Source organism: Acinonyx jubatus, chromosome A1 (assembly GCF_027475565.1).
Source record: "Acinonyx jubatus isolate Ajub_Pintada_27869175 chromosome A1, VMU_Ajub_asm_v1.0, whole genome shotgun sequence".
NCBI classification, from domain to species: domain Eukaryota; kingdom Metazoa; phylum Chordata; class Mammalia; order Carnivora; family Felidae; genus Acinonyx; species Acinonyx jubatus.
The window spans coordinates 192,855,273-192,872,108 of record NC_069380.1 but is presented as its reverse complement, the minus strand read 5'-3'; the positions used below and the strand labels follow the sequence as shown (position 1 = coordinate 192,872,108).

General features: G+C 42.3%; 1 protein-coding gene across 2 annotated transcripts in view; it reads left to right on the top strand.

Moving 5' to 3' along the window:
- The first annotated feature begins 335 nt into the window (after positions 1-335).
- Positions 336-16,836, top strand: part of SLC36A1 (solute carrier family 36 member 1) — a 170,693-nt gene continuing 154,192 nt past the window's right edge. Inside the window, exon 1 of one of the 2 annotated variants that reach the window (XM_053199948.1) lies at positions 336-466. The gene's annotated coding sequence lies outside the window, so the exon portion shown is untranslated. Of the gene's footprint in view, positions 467-10,898; positions 11,182-16,836 lie in introns of those variants that run through there. The other variant, XM_015063923.3, reaches the window with a different exon arrangement.

Sequence of the window (16,836 nt, the reverse complement as noted above, 5' to 3'; positions counted from 1 at the left end):
CATCTCAGAGAAACTCTGAGGTGTGATACATAATGATTCTCTGGCTGACCTTGGGCCCGTCCAGTCATCTTTGGAAAGAGGAAGATTTGGGAGGTGAGCTTCCTTCCCCTATTCATTTCAGCAGCTAGGGGCGGAAGCCCAGACTGAAAGGGATTTGCTAAGTCAATGGTAGAGCTGGCCTCAGCCCTTTCCTTCGTGCTCCTATGTCAGTGCTTTTTCAGTGGCAACAGGAGGCCCTTCTCTCTTCTCAGCTCTCCCAGGCCCTTTGTTAGCATTGTGAGGTAAAGTCAAGGTCTGCCCACCCTACAGATGGGGCTTTGGGGGTTTGCTCCAGATCTCTTGGACCCTTGCCTGGGTCCAATCCTGGGAATATTCCTTGTCCAATGGTGCCTCTTCCTGCCTTATTTCAGGAGGACCTACCAGTTGGCCTTATCTTGTGCCAAGGAAGCTGTTGGCTGAGTAAAAGGTTAGGAGAAGTTCTGTGGATGAGGGGGAATCTGTAAGCAGGTTTCAGGTAGGGCGGGGGCTATAGCTTTGGGGAACCTGAGCCCAATAAGCTCTTGGAAACTTCCCCCCAAACAACCTTACTTTAAAAACTAATACTCAAAATAAAACATACACGCCCAGGTTTAGACTATTAATATTTTAACCAGAGGATTTATAATAAAAACTGGAGTCTTCTCATATAACCTTCTCCATGAAAAGTCCCTCTTTCTGTGGCTAAGCTTTTTTAACATCTGTTTTTTCAGTTCTCTAGTTTTCCATCTCTCTATACAATATAATGAGTTTTCAATTTATTAATACAATGTTAGTGCAAATTTATACCTGTTTTAGTTATTTACCTTTATAGCTTAAAATTATATAAGCATAGAGATAAATTTATTGTCAATTACAAATATTTGTACTGGTTTTCTATTGCTGTTGCAACAAATTACCACAAGCACAGCGGAGTAAAAGAACACAAACGTTCTCGTACAGTTCTGGAAGTCAGAAGTCCTAAAATCAAGATGTTAGCAAAACTGTTCTTTCAGGAGGCTCTAGGGAGTATCGGCTTCCTTTTTCTCCCAGCTTCTAGAGCCTCCCACATTCCCTTGGCATGCAGCTCCTCCTTCTATCTCCAAAGCCAGTAGAATAGCATCTTGTCTCTTCCCTGACCTTCTAGCCTCCCTCCTGTAAGAGCCCTTGTGATGTCACCAGGTCCATCCGGATAATCCAGGATAATCTCCTCATCTCAGAACCCTTACTTTAATCACATCTGCAAAGTCCCTTTTGCTGTCTAAGCGTTGCGGGGATAAGGATGTGGACATCTCTGGAGACCATTACTCTGCCTACTCCATCATACATCCCAGTTTACCTGGAGCAGTCCCACTCTATGCCGATTGTCCTGATGCAAATATTAACAAGGCCCCTTTCATTCTCAAAAGTGTCTCCATTTGAAATTATATCGATACTCTACTTATCCAGCGTTTCCCAGTCTTTTTTATATCATAACATGTAGAAAATAACATTTTCTAGGTCCTCAGGATGAAAGAACAAAGCCTGTTTATGGTTAGAGCTAACTGTCTCAGGAGCTCTAGCCACTTTGGGACCTGCCTGGCTGCTTCAAGGGGCAAGAGTATCAATACCTCAGCACCCCATAACCCATTTGCGATACCCCATTGGCCATCGCACAGCACTGGGAAAGTCTTCCTTCCATTAAAGCAGTATAATACGTTTGTTCTTGTGATGCCCTCCTGTGTGGGCAGCCTTTGGTTCTAAGGGTCTCACACACGTGCATTGACGCTCCTGTCATTGTAATCCTGGGGGCTAGTGCAGGTTGTTGGACTGATGCACCCCTTGCCATCTTTTCACCTGTGCCTCCCAGTTCTGTGTCTGCAGAATCTTCTGTCCCTCACACACTCTCCCAGGCATCAGAATGCCAATATTGGTGGCACAGCACTCGTCCTGGATTCACAGGAGGGGCTTTTGAAGCACTCGTACATTTTTTTCTCTGGGACTCCAGAGCGCCTAAGTGTCTTAGCTTTGTAACATACTCTTCTTTCTTTAAACGTACTCCATTTACCGCAGAAATACTCGTGGTAAAACATCTTATCATTATCACTGCCTTTCAGATCATTATAAAAATCACAACAGCTTGGCCAAGAGGCACATTATAATGGGTCGATCTGGCACCAGCACTTTTCCTATGTACTTGAGCCGGTATTTGCTTCCTTAGCAGGGTCTTTGCTTTAAACTGCTGCTTTTCATTTCCACTCTGTTCCTAATTTATTTTGCAGATGCACTCTCCCTAGTCCTCAGCATGTGGTGTCATGATGGTGTTCAGCCTTCGTTATAGGAATATTATGTCTTCTAATACCCATGCCCAAACTGAGGATTTTAAAATTCATTTTTCAGCACTTGTGCCGCTTAATGAATCCTTGAATTGTATCGTTATGGCTTACAGAATGTTTTAAATTATACTAATGACGAATGCTCACGCTACAGCTAATAACTACTCAGACCTCTCACAGAAGCGCCATGTGACCAGGGCATTTCTCTCTGTATTCTCACAGAAGGACCAGGTGGGCACTTCTGTGTCCCAGCCAAAGTGGCCGCCGTATGGAAGTTATAGTGTAGCACAATTCACTGTGCCCTTCTGAGCATCAGTCTGGCTATTATGACATACTTTGTGAAATTTTGAATTTGGGTGGGATTTTAAAGGCTGTAAATTCTGCATACAAAGTGGATCTTTACTAATATTTTTATATCACACTACCTTAAATTCACGTTAACTCATGTGCATACAGACTGTTGTCGTGTGCATATGCACCCTGTTTTTTTTTTTCTTAACAAAATGTAATCATTCTCTATATGTTATTTTGTTACCTTTGTATGATGTGGCGGCCAAGGGCTCCGAAGCAAGGGCTCTTTGCTAGAGCAAAGAGACACATGACCTGTGTGAGACTCTGGGTGCATCGCTCCTCCTCTCTGGGCCTTGGTTTCCCCACCAAAGAATAGGGGGCTGGACTCACTGATCCTAGAGGCCTGCTCCTGCCATTGTCTTCCTGGTCTTGTAGAAGGCAGCTCTACTCTTCCTGTGGTTCAGGCCAAAGTATTTATCTCCTCTCTCTCATACTCCATTTCCTTCCATCGACATTTAACATTTCCAATCTACCATAAAACTATTTTTCAGAAATTGACCACTTCTCACCATCTTTACTGTGCTTATTCTTGTCAAATCATCATAATCTTATTCCAGATTATAGAAACTGCCTCCTGACTGGTCTCCCCTTTCTGCCCATGCCTAAATCAACTCAATAGGCAGAGCATCCTGTTTTTAAAAAAAAATTTTTTTTAACGTTTATTATTGACAGACAGAGAGAGACAGAGCATGAGCATGGGAGGGGCAGAGAGAGGGGGAGATACAGAATCCGAAGCAGGCTCCAGGCTCTGAGCTGTCAGTACAGAGCCCGATGCGGGGCTCAAATTCACAAACCGCCAGACCATGACCTGAGCCGAAGTTGGATGCCCAACTGACTAAGCCACCCAGGCGCCCCCAGAGCATCCTTTTAAACCCAAGTCAGATCATGGCATTCATCTGCTCAGACTCCTCCAATATCTTCCCATCTCACTCAGAGTAAGAGCCAAAGTCCTTAAAATGGCTCACAGAGCTTTATACAGTTTTCGCCCACTTGTGCTTGCTCTGGCCTAATTTACTTCTCTGGCCATAGCTCATTCTGCTACAGCCACACTGACCTCCTTGTATTTATTTAATTCTAATATAGTTAATGTACAGCGGTATATTAGTCTCAGGTGTACCGTATAACGATTCAACACTTCCATACATTACTCAGTGCTCATCATGATAAGTGTGCTCTTAATCCCCTTTTCACACCACCCCCCCACCACCTCCCCTCTGGTAACCATCAGTTTGTTTGCTATAGTTAGGAGTCTGTTTCTTGGTTTGTCTCTTTTTTCTTTGTTCATCTCTTTTGTTTCTTAAATTGCACATATGAGTGAAATCATATGATACTTGTCTTACTTATTTCACTTAACATTATTTCCTCCGGGTCCATCCATATTGTTGCAAATGGCAAGATTTCATTCTTTTTCATGGCTCAGTAATATTCTGTTACATATACATACCACATCTTCTTTATTCATCTGTCAATGGACACTTAGGCTGCTTCCATAATTTGGTTATTGTAAATTATGTTACAATAAACACAGGGGTGCAAATATCTTTTTGAATGAGCGTTTTTGTATTCTTTGGGTAAATACCCAGTTGTGGAATTACTGGATCATATGATAATCCTATTTTTAATTTTTTGAGGAGCCTTTCACAGTGGCTGCACCAGTCTGCGTTCCCAACAACAGTGCGAAAGGGTTGCTTTTTCTCCGCATCCTTGCCAACAGTTGTTGTTTGTTGTGTTTTTGATTTTAGCCATTTTGATAGGTGTGAGGTGATATCTCATTGTGGTTTTGATTTGCATTTCCCTGATGATGAGTGATGTTGAGCATCTTTTCATGTGTCTGTGGGCCATCTGTATGTCTTCTTTGGAGAAATGTCTGTTTTATGTTTTCTGCCCATTTTTAAATTGGATTATTTTTTATGGTGTTGTATTGATAAGTTCTTTATATTTTTGAATACTAATACCTTATTGAACATATCATTTGCAAATAGCTTCTCTCATTCACTAGATTGTCTTTTAGTTTTGTTGATTGTTTCCTTTGCTGTGCAGAAACTTTTTATTTTGATGTAGTTCCAATAGTTTACTTTTGCTTTTATTTCCCTTGCCTCAGGAGACATAACTAGAAAAACGTTGCTATAGCTGATGTCGGAAAAATTACTGCCTCTGCTCTCTTTTAGGATTTTGATAGGTTCAAGTCTCACATTTAGGTCTTTAATCCAGTTTGAGTTTATTTTTGTGTATGGTATAAGAAAATGGTTCAGTTTCATTCTTTTCATGTAGCTGTCCAGTTTTCCCAACACCATCTGTTGAAGAGATTGCCTCTTTCCCCTTGCATATTCTTGCCTCTTTGTCATAGACTATTTGACCATATAATCATGGGTTTATTTCTGGGCTCTTTACTCTGTTCCATTTGTCTGTGTGTCTGTTTTTGTGTCACTGCCATACTGTCTTGATGACTACAGCTTTGTAATGAATCTTGAAATCTGGGATTGTGTTACCTCAGGTTTTGTTCTTCTTTTTCAAGGTTGTTTGGCCATTAGGGGTCTTTTGTGATTCCATACACATTTTAGGATTACTTCTGTGAAAAATGCTGTTCTAGTTCTGTGAAAAATGCTGTTGGCATTTTGATAGGAACTGCATTAAATCTGTAGATTGCTTTGGGTAGCACGAACATATTAGCAATATCTGTTTTCCCAATCCGTTAGCATGGAATATCTTTCCATTTGTTTATTGCCATCTTCAATTTCTTTCATCAGTGCTTTATAATTGTCAGAGTTCTTTTACCTCCTCAGTCAAGCTTATTCCCAGCTATTTTATTATTTTTGGCACAATTGTAAATGGGATTGCTTTCTTAACTTCTCTTTCTGCTACTTCATTATTAGTAACAGGTTTCTGCATATTGATTTTGTATCCTTACTGAATTCACCTATCAGTTCTAGTAGCTTTTTGATGGAGTTTTTAGGGTTTTCTACATACAGTATCATGCACACACTGACTACCTTTTAATTCTTCAAATAGGCTAGGCACATTCCCTCCTGGGCCCCTAGAACATGCTATTCCCCCTGCCCAGAATGCTCTTCTCAAAGAAGTCCACAGGGATTGTTTCCTCCCCTATTTTAGGACTTTGTGGAGATATCACCTCTCAGTAGTATATTCCTGACTATTTAAAAAGGCTTCAATCCCTCCTCTCTGCCTCTAGACTCCCTCTCCCACTTTCCTGATTTTCCTCCACAGCAGGTACACCCGCTGACATGACATGGATATTACTTATTTATTTTTGTTCTCTTCCCTCCCTAAAATGTTTCACAAGGGCGGGGATTTTTGTCTATTGTGTTCACTGTTTTAGGCCCAGTGCCTGGCACATATAATAAATATTCATTAATGAAAAAGAACCAATTTCTTCTTTATTTTCATCTTCTTACTCTTCTATTTGATTCTTCATTTTTGCTATTACATTCTTAATTTCCAAGAGCTGTTTTTTTCCCCTAACAATATTTTTTAAAAGCAGTATTTTTGTTGTTGCTATCGTTGTTATGTCATGATGGCAACATCTTGTCTCTCTGAGGATATTTGTCTGCGTGTTTGTTTTTTGCATGGTCTCCTCCAAAAGGCTTCATGTGTTTGTGCATTTGGTTATTCTTTTGTCTTGGAGGTTTTCCCAGATGTCTTGTAATCTCTTTACAATTTTTAAATGAACCTTTAGGAGTACAATTTATATACAATCAGGTTAACGTATTTTAGGTTCCCTCCCCACCTCCTTCCCCACCCCCCTGGCCCATGTGGCTCAGTTGGTTAAATGTCTGACTTTGGCCCAGGTCATGATCTCACAGTTTGTGAGATCGAGCCCTGCATTTAATAAGTATTTAATTTAATAAGTAAAAAAATAAACCCACATAACCAGCATCCCAATCAATATACAGAATGTTAGCATTACTCCAGAAAGCTGTGTCCCTTTGCAGCCAATCCCCACATGTTTCTTTGACACATGTCAAGAAACCATTGTTCAGCTTTCTGTCACTAGATTTGGTTTTGCCCATTCTTTACATTTATATAAACCGAATCATATAGTATGCAGTTTTGTGTGTACGGCTTCTTCCACTTAGCCATAATGAGATTCATCCACATTTTTGCATGTATCAATAGCTCCTTTCTGCTCTATATGCCACAATTTGTTTACCAATTCACCTATTGATAAATGTGTGGGTTGTCACTGATTTAGCTTTATTAAGGTGTCTGCTGTGAAAATTTGAATACAAGTCTGTGTGGACCACAGCCTGGACCTGGGTGAGGCAAGACAGGAAGCCTAGGTCACAAAATTTAAGGAGGCACCCGCTCTTGTGTTCATGTAAGTGCCAGCCCTGCGCCTGTACAATCCTAAAAGTGAGTGCCTCTTTATTTTTTTTTTAATTAATTTTTTTTTCAACGTTTATTTATTTTTGGGACAGAGAGAGACAGAGCATGAACGGGGGAGGAGCAGAGAGAGAGGGAGACACAGAATCGGAAACAGGCTCCAGGCTCCGAGCCATCAGCCCAGAGCCTGACGCGGGGCTCGAACTCACGGACCGCGAGATCGTGACCTGGCTGAAGTCGGACGCTTAACCGACTGCGCCACCCAGGTGCCCCGCGAGTGCCTCTTTAAATGTCCCATCTGCGGCACCTTGCTTGCCTCCCCCTAGTCGAGGCCCTGGTGTGGATAAACACTTTTATTCTCCCTGGGTCAATACCTAGGAGTGGAATTGCTGGATCACAGGACATGTGTTTAACTTCATAAAAAACCATCAAAACAACTTTCCGAAGCGGTTGCATCACTGTCCACTCCCCCCAGCAGTGGATGAAACTTCCAGTTGCTTTACATCCTCAACAACAAGTGTATTTCCAGTCGTTTCTGTTTCATTGCCATAGACCATTTGCTTCCTGCAAATATGGCTCATCCCTGTGCTTCTTGCTGTTATCTTTATCTTCCTGGCTTCCCGGATCCAAACCAGATTCAGGAGAGCTTTTGTTGACTCTTGCTGAACTGTTTCCACACCCATTGTTGCAAACAAAACAAATAGAGCCAAGCAGCTCTAAGTGAGCTCTTCCTCTTCAGGAAGAGCATTTTCACTGTTGCATTCCTGAGATCTGTCCCCACTGGGTCCCTTTGCTTCTCTTTGAATTTCTTTTCCATTTTCCTTTATAGCTTCTGTCTGATCTCAGTGCTTTTGTTAGCCCTTACACATATTTCAGGATCTGTGGATTCTATCTTCTCCCTTTGCTGAAAATAGAGTTTTCAGAGTTTTTACGTTTTGCTTTTGCATAGTTTTCGAGGAGTAAAAGAGTCAAAGTGCTTTTTTATGTACACTTCCATATATTTTTAAAAATATTTTTTAAGTGTTTATTTATTTCCGAGAGAGAGAGCGAGAGAGAGCACAAGCAGGGGAGGGGCAGAGAGAGGGAGACAGAATTTGAAACGGGCTCCAGTCTCTGAGCTGTCAGCACAGAGCCCGACACTGGGCTCAAACCCACAAACTGGGAGATCATGACCTGAGCCAGAATTGGATGCTTAAGCAACTGAGCCACGCAGGTGCCCCTATTTATGCATCCATATTGAACAGTGAATCTTCATTTATACTTCTGAGTAAACTGTGGAAGCAGAGGTGGGGATTTGTATAGCTGGGAAAAGTTCTCTGGGAATGACAAGGAGATGTAATTGTGTTAATTTCTTTTCTTTTTAATTTTTAATTTTTTAATGCTTATTTTTGAGAGAGAGAGAGAGAGAGAGAGAGAGAGAGAGAGAGAGAGAGTGCAAGTGGGGGAGGGGCAGAGAGAGAGAGGGAGACACAGAATCCAAAGCAGCTCCAGGCTCTGAGCTGTCAGCACAGAACCCAACGCGGGGCTTGAACTCATGAGCCATGAGATCATGACCTGAGCTAAGTCAGACGCTTAACCGACTGAGCCACCCAGGCACCCCATAACTGTGTTAATTTCTAATTATGACTGCATAATGATAAGCTTGATAGAATCCTAACAGTATCTGAAAATGATGCAAAGGTCTTTCTAATAAGAGTGTGGTGGCCAGATATAAGAAAGAATCCTTATTATAGTCAGTGCCTCCCAGGAGCCAATTGGGGAAGGCAAAGTCCCCCTTGCATCAGTAATTTCAACAGGGAGCTCTTTGGTTCTCTTAAGATCGAGCTTTCTTGACCATGACATCAGAAGGAGCCATAGAATCAATGAAATTCAAGACCTGGAGGTAACCTGGGCTCAGAAGCATTCCAAGCACAGTTTCTGGCACTGATCAGTCAATAAATTGCTGGGTTCTTCCAGGGATGAGATGAACTCACTGGCCTTGCTATTTTGAATTGAGCACGAACCTGCATTCTTTTCTCTTTCCCTGGTGAAATGAACCAACTGGGGTAGATATTTTAAAAAATATGGTGGGGGGAGGGGCACCTGGGTGGCTTAGTCGGTTAAGCATCCGACTAAGCTCAGGTCATTCAGCTCAGGTCATGATCTCATGGTTTGTGAGTTCAATCCCCATGTCTGGCTGTGTGCTGACAGCTCAGAGCCTGGAGCCTGCTTCAGATTCTGTGTCTCCCTGTCTCTCTGGCCCTTCCCCACTTGTGCTGTGTCTCTTTCTGTCTCTCAAAAATAAATAAATGTAAAAATAAATAAATAAACAAACAAATAAATAAATAAAATATGGTGAGGTGCCTGGGTGGCTCAGTTGGTTAAGTGACTGACTCTTGCTTTTGGCTCAGGTCATGATCTCCTGGTTTGTGAGATCAAGTCCCATGTCAACACAAAGGCTTCTTGGGATTCTTTCTCTCTCCCTCTCTCTCTGCCCCTCCCTAGCTTGTGCATTCTTTCTCTCTCTCTCTCAAAATAAATAAATAAACATTAAACATATATATATGGGTCATAGAACATACAAAGGCTTTAAATATATATATAAAATAATATATGTTTATGAAATAATTGAGACAGTATATATAGATAGTTAAGAGTAAGAGTCTTAAGCAAAACAGTAAGTACTGTTATTCATGATTCTAGATTTTAACGCCACAAATCTGTATATGTCTCTCTGTATAAGTATTTCTATAAACGCATAGTATAGTGTATGGAGAACAATACTCACATGCTGGCAACAGTAAGTCTTTGGAGGAAAAGTGTGAATTTGGGAGCAGGGAAATTTTCACTGTTTATATATCTATATATTGTCTAACATTTCTAATAATAACAATATATTAATATATAATTTCTACTATCTTAACAGTTTTATGGAGGTATAATTTACATAACAATAAACTGCACATATTTTTAAAAATTTATTTTTAAACTGCATGTATTGAATGGGTATAATTTGATAACTTAAAATCCATATTCACTTATGAAACCATCAGCACAATCAAGGTAGTGAAAATATTTGTCACCTTTTAAGTTTTCTTATGCCCCTTTATAATCTCTCCGGTCCTGACCTTCCCACCCACTCCAGGCAACCACTGACAGGTTTTCTGTCACTGGAGACTATTTAACATTTTCTAGAACATTAGGTAAATGGAATATTTTTTCTGACTTCTTTTACTCAGCAGAATTATTTTAAGATTTATCCATTTTGTAGCTCTATCAAGAGTTTATTCCTTTGTGAGTGCGTGTGTGTGTGTGTGTGTGTGTGTGTGTGAATGGTTACATAATTTCAAATTAATTAATTAATTTGTTAGTTACATAATTTTTAAAGGAAAAATTCAGGGAGAAGGAGGAAAGAGAAGGCTAGGTAACACATACACCTCAAACATACTGAGATGTTACCATCCATTTAAAATTTTAAATATGCTAAAAAGTTAACGTTGCCTTACCTCACAGTCCCATTTCCAGGAGCAACCACAAATGAGTTTGTGTAAGCTTCGAAATATAGGACAAGATGATTTATAAAAAGATGTATTTTTTTAAATTATAAAAGCAACATACGCTCCCCGAAACGTGTTAAGGAAAGCACACCATGTGCAGAAATGAGCGCACGGCTCAGGGGACAGAGCTCTGGGGACTCGCCAGCCACGCTCCGAGCTCAAAGCCCCGCCCAGTTCTGCCGGGCCCCGGGCCCTGCCTGCCGTGTCAGCAACAGGTCGCCAGGTGGTGCTGCGGGGCCGGGCTCCGGAGCTTTCCCGGTGGAGGGGAGCTGCCACGCGCTGGAACACGTGACCCGGGTCTCCGGCTGGGGAGCCGGGATCACGTGACGGGGCCCGGAAGCGGCTGCCCCGGCAGCAAAGGTGGGAGGGGGGGGATGGCTGGGGCTCCGAGCTGAGGCGGGGACGGGTGGGCTGAGCTGAAGCGGGAGCCAGAGCCGGAACCGAGCCTGAGCCGGAGCCCGAGCGGTGCGTCCGCGCGCTGATGGGCCGGGGCTGACGGCGTGTCACCGCCTCCTGCAGGACCCACCTCGCCTTCCTCTGGGGCTCAGCGGATGCTCCGGGTCAGGCACCGATCGGCTTGGGGTGCAGGTCCGAATCTCCTCGGCTCCCCCGCCTCAGCCGCGGTAAGATGCGGGCACCCCTCCCAGGATGAGGCCAACTGGAGAATCCCTTTTCCCTCGCGCTCTATCCCTTGACCTCCCCCTGCCGTTTGACAGGTGGGGAAACTGAGGTGCCCAGATGAGAAAGGTCACCCTACCTACCAGCCAGGGCTTCTTCCACGCTTCCCAAGGGGGTCCTATCGCCTGGGACAAGTGACCGGCCCTGTGGGAGCCCTGCCGGGGACTTGCTAATAGTGGGTCTTTGGGTCATAGAATACCAGAACTGGGATCCTGGGAAATCACTTGGTGCAACCCCATTCTAGGACAGTTGAAGAAATGGAGGATCTGGAAGGGGTCGGGGCTTGCCTAAGGTCACCCAGTGAGTTAGTGGCAGACCTGCGCCCCAACCTCCAGCGGCTGTTCGCCTTTCCCCACACTGCCTCCTGCGGAAAACTTGACATGTGGAAAGGCACCCTCTTCCTGTCCTCTTCTCTTCTAGCTCTGCCTTTTTAGCTCTACGGTCTCCATCTCCCGGATTGGCTTGGCTCTGGGTGTGGTTCCCTGTTTCAGTGTTCACGGTTTTTCTGCAGACTCATCATTCTGGAGGCTTTGCTTCTAACCGTCCTGCAATTTTGTGTAAATCATACTGAGATATGAAATAAGAATTGCAGAAGGTGGCTCGCAGCTGGGGGCTGTGGAACGCCCTGGCCATTAACTCGAAGAATGCAAAGGCCTTGGCTTTATGTTTTCTGTAGCTTGTGTCATTTGGGGAATACTGGTTACTTGCTTGCAGTCGTTTGAGGCTTGCTAAAATAACATAGCGGCATGGTGTAACGGAAAGAGCCGAGATTGGGGAATTGAGAGACTGTGTTCTAGCTCTGACACTTGCTTTGCAACCTTGGGTGACTCCCATCCTGGAGTGGGTGTAGGTTTCCCAGCCTGTACTGCGATGAAGTTGAATCCCTAAGGACCTCGTCTGCTCTGACATTCGGTGCATCGGGGTCTGTTTGTTTTCTAATCAGAGAGGGTTTTCGCCTGTGTGTAGTACTACCACTGTGCAACAAAGATTAATCCAGTTGTCCAGGAAGCGGTTCCCTACTTCAGTTATTTCTGGGTTGCCATGAAATCCTCCTCTTTCTTCTTATCTCTGTATTATGTCCAAGATAAATGCTGACCGATGAAAGTCATTTTGACGGTCTTTAATCACTTTAAACATGATCAAGCCCCTCTTTGACTCTTTGTCAAGGGCCTACTCTATAGTCGTTCACATGTGCACTTAGAGTATGTTTTCTTTAAAGATTTTTTTGTTGTCAAGAAGTAAAGGGAACACAAAAGACTGGATCTTTTGCTCTGAGTTTGAGACTGTGGGGTGGAGGCTGTATGAAGAAGAGGCTGCTGCGATGATGGTATGAAGTCTCTTTTCCTTTGTTTGCTGATGGTGCCATTTATAATCACCTGCCGTTGAGTCCTTATTTTCCCTTTAAACCGTGTAGCCGTTCATTCGGCGTCACCTCTGTGGCAGCGTGACGGGCTCGGAGCTGTCTTTGTCTATTCTAAAGGCAGATTCCATTTCTTCTGCGGTATTCCAGAGGTTATAACTAGGACCAGTGGATGCAAGTGCCGAAAGGGAAGTGGTTTTTGGGTGAGCAGAAGAACTTTCTAAGAATAAGTGCTCTTTCATGTGGCAACACAGAGCACGGAGCTCCCTGTCACTGGAGATAATTGTCCCTTGGCAATTACTTTTGGGAATGTCATGGATTAGATTATTGTATTGGGTAGAGCTTTGGGCTAGATAGAGTGTTAGGTTTTCTTCCAACTCAGGGGTTCTGTGAAATTCTAGGAGTGGACTTGTTAGCATGGAGAATGTGGAGTTGGGTGGGTAGGACAGATGGCCACTTTTGTGAACACGTTACTTTCCCCTTTGTCTCATCTCCTGTTAAGTACCCCTCCTGGTTTTTTAATTTTAATTTTTTTTTTTTTATTATTCCTCCTCCCTCCCTCCCTCCCCAGGGAGTGTCTCAATTCTTTAAATGCTTGATATCTCTCCCAAGGTCGGATTCTGAAGAGTCATTGTGCTGTTAATGATACATTTCTTTCTACCATGACCTGAAAGCAAGGTCCTAGAACTGGGCTGAGTAAATGGACTTTGGGTTCTACTTCTGCTGGCCTGGCTCTGATAACCCCTTCCAGAAGTGTGTGACTGGCTGACAACCACTAACACCTAGGATAGCTTTTCTCTTTGTCCCATAGAGGAAACTCACACTGAGTCTTTTTGCCTCATCCGGGGCCGTGGAGGAATCCTGAGGCGCCTTCCTTAAGCCAGGCCTTATTGGGTCTAAGTACACAAAGCTAGCTGTTTTATGGGTGTGGGGTCCAGTGGATGGGACATTCTAAATGTACCAGAATAGAAACTACATGATATTGCATTTGGTGCCATCTCTTATCTCCCAAACATTTCTCTCGGAAGCCTTAACACCCAGGGCCAGTTCTCAATGACCCTCTCCAGTAGAAAATACTCCACTGTGCCTCCCTATTCCGTGAAGTCAGAAATCTATCTGGGTTACTGGGATGCTCATGGCACATAGATCACCATTTCCAAAATGGGGACTCATTCCAGGAGTGATGGAATGGAAAAGAACTGCAGAACCATAGGTGTGCATAGTGACCTTTCTGACTTTTTGTTCTTGAACTTCTCTGCGGTGATAATCACATCTAACTCTGAACTTGTTGTGTCTTTTATTATGCAGAATTCCCCGTGCACACCTAATCCTGGCCCCAGTTTTGTTCCAGGGAAGATGGCAGGGAGGAGAGAGAATTTATGGTGTGATAGAAACACTGACTAAGAATCTGGAATGTTATATTCTAATCCCAAGTCTTTAACTAGCTGGGGCCTTGGTTTTCTCACCTTTGAATGAGAAGCTGGGGCTTTATCTTCTATAAGTCACGCCTGGTTCTGACGTTTAGTGGTTTTTATGACTGTGGGTAAAAAGTGAGCGTGTTTGCGTCTTTAGCCCCTCCTGGGCAGAGACTGCTGAGGTCAGCAGCCCTCTCACCAGGCTCATTTAGGCAGGAGTCAAATTATGGAGTGCGCTTCTGTGGTAGGTTAGAGGGAGTTTTATCTGATGCCCTTTAAAAACAGCAGATCACGTGGAAGTTAGAGATTTTCACTTTCCTCCTTGTAGATCACAGATAGCAACACAATCTGTGTCCTTGTTCATGACTTTGGAATCCCAGCAACAGAGAAAAGAAAACGCATCTAGAGAATTCGCTGTTTCTCTGGGTTCCAAAGTCTAACCCAATGTAATTGTTTAGGAATGATGGGTGGCAATTTTAGTCTGCAAATATCACCAATCCATGAACTCTGGTAGGAGGTGAGGCCTGGGGTACACCTATCATAATAAGAGCATATGTATTTTTCTGGTGCTTAGTATGAATCCATTTGTAATCAGGATCATCTAGGAAGCTGGTTAAAAATAAACTGTTCATGTTGAATCAGACTGGGGTCAGAAATCTGTTTGGTTTTTTAAAGCAGTTTTATTGAGATATAATTCAAATGGCATGGGATATACTTCAGCCATTTAAAGTGTACAATTCACTGGCTTTTAGTATATTCACAGAGATGTGCATAAAATCCATTTTATTTTATTTTTTTTATTTATTTTTTTTTCAACGTTTTATTTATTTTGGGGACAGAGAGAGACAGAGCATGAACGGGGGAGGGGCAGAGAGAGAGGGAGACACAGAATCGGAAACAGGCTCCAGGCTCTGAGCCATCAGCCCAGAGCCTGACGCGGGGCTCAAACTTACGGACCGCGAGATCGTGACCTGGCTAAAGTCGGACGCTTAACCGACTGCGCCACCCAGGCGCCCCATAAAATCCATTTTAGAACATTTTCATCACTCCATAAACTCTGTCCCTTAGGTGTCACTGCTAATTTCTCTTAACTCCCTACCCTAAACCGTAGGCAACTAATAATCTAGTCTCTGTTCTAGACTTTCATATGAACAAAACCATGTAATATATGGTGTCTGTGACTGACTTTTTTCAACTAGAATGTTTTTAGGGTTCACCCATGTTGTCACATGTATTTGTCAGTACTTAATTTATTTTTGTATTTTGTATTATGTCAGTATTTAATTTATTTTTATGGCTAAGTAGTATTGTGTGGATACAGCACATTTCATTTATCCATTCGTCAGGTTTATTTTCACATTTGGCTATTGGGAATAATACTGGGATCACCATTTGTGTACGAGTTTTTCTGTGCACATACATTTTCATTTCAGGATATACCTAGGAGTAGAATTGCTGGGTCATTTAGCCTTTTGAGGAACCGTGAGACTTTTGTCCAAAGTAGCTACACCATCTCACATTCCCACCAACTGTGTTAGAGGATTGCAGTTTCTCCACAGCTTCACCAGTATTTATTATTATCTGTCTTTGATTTTAGCCATCTTGGTGGGTGTGAAGTAGTATCTCATTGTGGTTTTTGATTTGCATTTACCTGGTGGCTAGTGATATTGAGTATCTTTTCAGGTGGTATTGGCCATTTCCACCTCTTTGGCAAAATAGTTATTCAGATGCTTTGCCTATTTTTTAATTGTATTGTCTTTTTATTATTGAGTTGTAACAGTGTTTGTATTTTCTGGATTTAAGTCTCTGATCAGAAATATGATTTGCAGAAGTTTTCTCCCACTGTATGGCTTGTTTTTCACTTTCTTGATGGCGTCCTTTGAGGCACAAATGTTTTTTAACTTTGATGATGTCTAATTTACCAATTATTTTTTGCTTGTGATTTTGCTGTCATATGTAGAAACCACTACCTCATCTGAGGTCATGAAGATTTACACTTATGTTTTCTTCTAAGAGTTTTATAGTATTCACTCCTGTGTTTAGGTCTTTGATTCATTTTGAGTTAATTTGTACGTATGGTGTGAGGTAGAGTTCCAGTGTGGATATCCAGTAGTCCCAGCACGATTTGTTGAAAAGATGATTCTTTCTCCATTGACTTATCTTGGCACCCTGTCAAAAATCAATTGACCATAGATGTGAGGGTTCCTTTCTGGACTCTCAGTTCTGTTCCATTGATCTGTATGTCTATCCTTATGCCAGTACCATATTGTCTTGATTACTGTAGCTTTGTACTGAGTTTTGAAATTGGGAAGTCCTCCAACTTTGTTCTTCTTTTTCAAAATTGTTTTGGCTAATCTGAGCCTTTTGGATTTCCATATGAATTTTAGAATCAGCTTGTCAATTTCTGCAGAAAGGCAACTAGGATTTTGATAGGGACTTCACTGAATCTGCAGATCAGTTTAGGAAATATTGCCATATTAACAACATTGAATCTTCTAAACCGTAAACATTGGGATGTTTTTTCAATTTTTTAGGCCTTTAACTTCTTTCAACAATATTTTATAGTTCTCATGTACAACCCTTATACCTACTTGGTTTAAATTCATTCCTAAGAATTTTATTCTTTTTGATGCTATTGTAAACGGAACTGTTTTCTCAACTTAATTTTCAGATCGTTCCTTGCAATTGCATAGAAATACAACTAGTGTTTGTATATTGACCTTGTATCCTGCAAATTTGCTGAACTTCTTAATTGTCCTAGTTTTTAGTGGATAATTTTTATGTGTTTACAAGGCACCCATAAAGGTATTGTTCAGTTTTTGATA